We start from the raw sequence: 4,667 nt of genomic DNA, 5'->3' as shown, positions 1-4,667 counted from the left end.
CATCCCACCCCGCCCCCAGCCACTCGGTGCTGGTGTATGCAAATTAACCCACCATCTTTGTTGGGTTAATTTGCATACTCCTGATTGGCTGGTGGGCATCACGAAGGTACAGTCAATTTGCATGTTACTCTTTTATTAGTGTAGATTTCTAATTTTTATAACACTTCATGGTGCACATGAAATAAATATATGGGCTCTCAAGTTTGCAAGCCCAGCTACATGACTAAGTGTGCCATTTAGTTTAGGTACACAAGCAGCTGAAATGTAAAGCCAGGGCCAGGAAGATAAATTTGGATTGTGGTTACAGGTCCAGGTATGTACGTGTAACTTTAAAATATGGGAGCAAATCCAAGCAAGCAATGCAAGCCAAGTGTGATATTGTCCAAATAAAATAATTATTTTAAAAGTGATTCACAAATGTCATTACCTATTGCAGTTAACTTTTGCAACTGAATAAGTATCCATTTATATAGCAACTGAAACTGGAAGATTTTCAAGATGTCAAGTATCTGAGGAATTTTATTCCAAGGTGCAGGTCAAAGTCTTCTCTTGACCTGAACATGGTTGTTTAAATATTAACAATAAACTTGAAGAACATGCGGAATGAATGATGTGTGGTCAGGGACAGCATATATTTTTTGATGTCTCTGAACTTGTGGTTTTGTTGATTAGTGTATTCGGTTCTCACAGCTCTTGTAGCAAATTACCACAAACATAATGGTTTAAAAGCACATATTTATTTCCTTAGATTTATTTTTTAATTGCTTTTTCAATGACAGTTTACATTCAATATTATTTTGTATTATTTTCAGGTGTGCAGCGTAGTAGCTAGGCAATCATATACTTTACAGAATGTTCCCCTACCTGGAACCATACATGGTTATCACAATATTATTGACTAGATGTTGTATGCTGTACTTTTCATCCCCATGACTGTTTTGTAACTACCAATCTGTATAGAGGTGTGAAGTCAGTTTCACTGGCTAGTATCAAAGGGGTGGGCATGGCCTGCTCTCTGCGGAGAGTCTAGGAGATAATCCATATCCTTGTATTTCCCAGCTTCTAGAGCTGCATTTTTTGCATCCCCTGGCTCCTGGCACTGTCCTCCATGGTCAAAACTAGGGCCTTCTGGGGTCACATTTTCTTCTGCTTCTGTAGTCAAATCTCTTTTGCTTCCCTCTGATGAGGATGCTTAGGACTGCATTGAAGGCCCATCCTGGTAATTTAGGATAATCTCTCTCACCTCAAACTCCTTAATTTAATCACAGCTGCTAACTTTCCTTTGCTATATTAGGTAACATTCACAGATTCCAGGGATTTGGGGCGGGGGGGGGGTCATTATTCAGCCTGGGGAAATTATATAAAATACTACAGGCCCGATGCATGGATTCGTGCACCAGTGGGGTCCCTCAGCCTGGCATGTGGGGATCGGGCCAAAACCAGCTCTCCCAACATCCCCTGAGGGGTCCTGGATTGTGAGAGGGCAGTTCTCGGGTGACGCACCCCAGAATCAGGCTCCCTCCTCTCTGGTTCCAGGGGTGTCACCCAAGAACTGCAGCTGCAAAGTCACTACAGCTCGGCAGTTCCTGCATTGAGCTTCTTCCCCTGTGTGGTCAGTGCATGTAATAGCTACCCGTTGGCCAGTCAAACAGTCAGCCATTCAGCTGGTCACTTAGGATTTTATATATAGAGATTATTGAGGTTATTGCATGAATTTTGATCATGGATAAATTCAGGATGCCAAAAATGACACAAGTCAAAATTCAGCTATTTCACTTTCCAAATGCTAAAACTGAGGTCAAAACCAAATTGCAGATTTTGGAACACAATTTATTAGGATGCCTCCACACAGTTTTGTAAGCTACTTTTTAAAAAAAATTAATTCACAATATATCACAAAAGCTTACCAGGTCCAGGTCCTTCCTTAAGTATGTGTTCACATGTTTTTTTTCTAAATTATGATTTATCAATCATTTGGTATTTTTCTATTTTGTAAATAACATTATATTAAAGATAATTTACACATATTTTATTGTTTCTTTAAAATTAATTTCTAGAAGTAGAATACCTGGATTAAGGGTTTGAACATTTTTTTATATTTTGGTATAATTTGCAAAGTGCTATTAAGCTCTGACCAACACTGTAGGATAAGGGCCATTTCTCTGCAATTTAATATGTAGTGTGGTTGGGATGAAAAATGCCCCTTTACTCATAAAAATGCTAACTCATTACTACTTATTTTGCACTTACTATTTATGTTTCCTGGGTTGGGGAGTACTCTCTGTGAAACTTTCTTTACCTTCACCCATGATTTAACTCATTTACCAGATTAACTTGCATCTCTGAATTTTCTTTGTAAAAAATATCCTGACTGTATGATTTGCTTATCAAGTTCAAAATCAGGGGAAAAGAATGTGTGGCATTCGAAGTTAGGATATAGATCATTTAGGGTGAGGAAGAAGGGGATAGAGATGGGGAGGATACACAAAATGGGCTAATGGGGTGCTGGTATTGTTCTATTCTTTGACCAGAGTGATAGTTATTTTCTTTTGTTTATTTTATAACTATTTATTGAGATGTAAATAGTATTCCAAATATGGTATATTTGACTTTTAAAATTTTTTTTAAATAAAAAAAAATAGCAAACAACAAAAAACATTAGTTCTACTGATACTTATGTCTTTGGTTCAGCTTAGGGCAGTTTCCTCTGCTTACCAACAGTCAAATGTCTTTGCTCCAAACCTTGGTCATTTACATAAACCTAGTACTTCAATGACATGATTTAATTAAATGTTATTTAAATTGTAGATTTATTAGGAGAAACAGAGTTATTTCTATAAAAACTGAACTGAGTACTATGCAAACACTCAATCTCGTCAAGTTGCTGTGTAATCTGTGCATACAATTGTTAAAAAATATGAGAAATATCATAAAGATTTCAAAGTAGTCTACATTCAGACTGCCTCAAAGATGCCTTTATTGTCTTCAGTTTCTCTCTCAACTTAGGAAAGAAACACACTGTGAACACTATTTATGCAAGGTTATCTCAACCTCCTGCAGCAGAGCCAGTTCCAAGAAATGGCTTTGGTCCATAATGTTTAGCAAAATGTATTTAAACTAAAATTAATTACCTTATAGAGGCTTTAATCTACTCTTTCTTTTAGTGACTAATTAGTGTCCTGATTGTACCAAATAAGAGGGGCATTTGCCATATCTAAATAATGAAGACAAAGAGAAAACAATGATAGGATATGTGAAAAGCAGAAGAATCAGTGGTGAGAAAATATTGCTAATTGGATGAGAATGGCGGATGAATAGAAATTAGCCCACAGACACATGTTCACATAGTCAGATGATGCCTTTCTCCTTCGTTTGTAACACTAGCTTGCCAACCAAGCATATAATCTCTCGTCACACACAAGGTCCACATTTTCCAAATTATTAAAACCTAAATAGGCATATGAACAATGTGGTGTCTGCTAAAAACTCCAGTGATTAAAAGCAAAGAGTTAACCAACTGGCAGACTCACACAGCCATGCTTAAGGCAACATTGAAAAGTCCAGGAAGGGGGATATGAGCAAAAGAGATTTAGCTCCAACAAATTGATCCTGCATTTTGAAAATAGAACATGTGAAAAGAAGCTATTTTTATTTCACCATCCAATTATGTTTGTTAACAAATCTGAGTGGTTTTTATTGCAGTTACTCATATGGGTGGGAGCAGGTTAGACTCCATTATCCTTTCAGCGACTGGGATATGAATGGAGTTCTGGAGAGATTCATTGTAAAATGAGACAGTAGTTTCAGCAATGCTTGAAGCCATGGTCTATACTTATCTTATATGTATAATGACAGTTTTCACAAAGGACTGGAAGAAATCATATTCAAGAAAAGAAAAAACTATGCTTCCACTTCCTAAGAAGGAAAGGAAGATAAAACATCCTTTGTCTGTTACCCCCAAGTATAGTTCCAGCTCATCCTCCACTGCATGATATTGGCGCCCAATCAAAATACAGAACCCTAGGGTCTAGTCTTGAGGTGTGCCTCCTTGGCCCCTGTGCTGTCCCCAAAGCCATTTTCCTTCTGAAAGAGCGAGAAGTGGTCTGATAAAGACTTTTACCCATGCAACCATTCCCAGGAATATACTATTCTTTCAAGACGAGTTCTAGGAGCAGGACAAAGCTTACCTCAAAATTAGAGATCTCAGGCCCTGTGGTTTCTGGGCAGGAAAGATCTGCCCTTCAAGTAAGATTAAGGTTAAAGAGTTCCTGATACTCTGATCACAATGCATTCCCCACAAAAAGATACTTGGTAAATATTTGTTGAAATTAAATGGGCAGGTGTTGTAACCTGTTCCCAAAGCTGCACCTTTTACCTAGGTTTAGTAGTGTCTGGTATAAAAGGACCTGTTCTTATGTAATTATTCAATAAAATATGATCAAGGATGAGCGTATGAGTAGTGAGATGACATGCCAAGTGTGTTATAAAGCTTTGAGCTTTCACTGCCTGGACATCAAATAAACCAGTGTTTGAATCCACAAACAACTGTTATACTGAGAGCAGAAGAAAGCAGCAAAACACAGCTGTCTGGGCATGGCCAGAGCACCAGTCCGCAAGTTATGTAACAGCTGTTGTGTAATTGTGCATTTAACTCAAAACACATTTTT

The sequence above is a fragment of the Plecotus auritus genome (genome assembly GCF_963455305.1).
Source record: "Plecotus auritus genome assembly, chromosome: 5".
In the NCBI taxonomy this organism is placed as follows: Eukaryota; Metazoa; Chordata; class Mammalia; order Chiroptera; family Vespertilionidae; genus Plecotus; species Plecotus auritus.
This window is presented reverse-complemented; position numbering follows the sequence as displayed.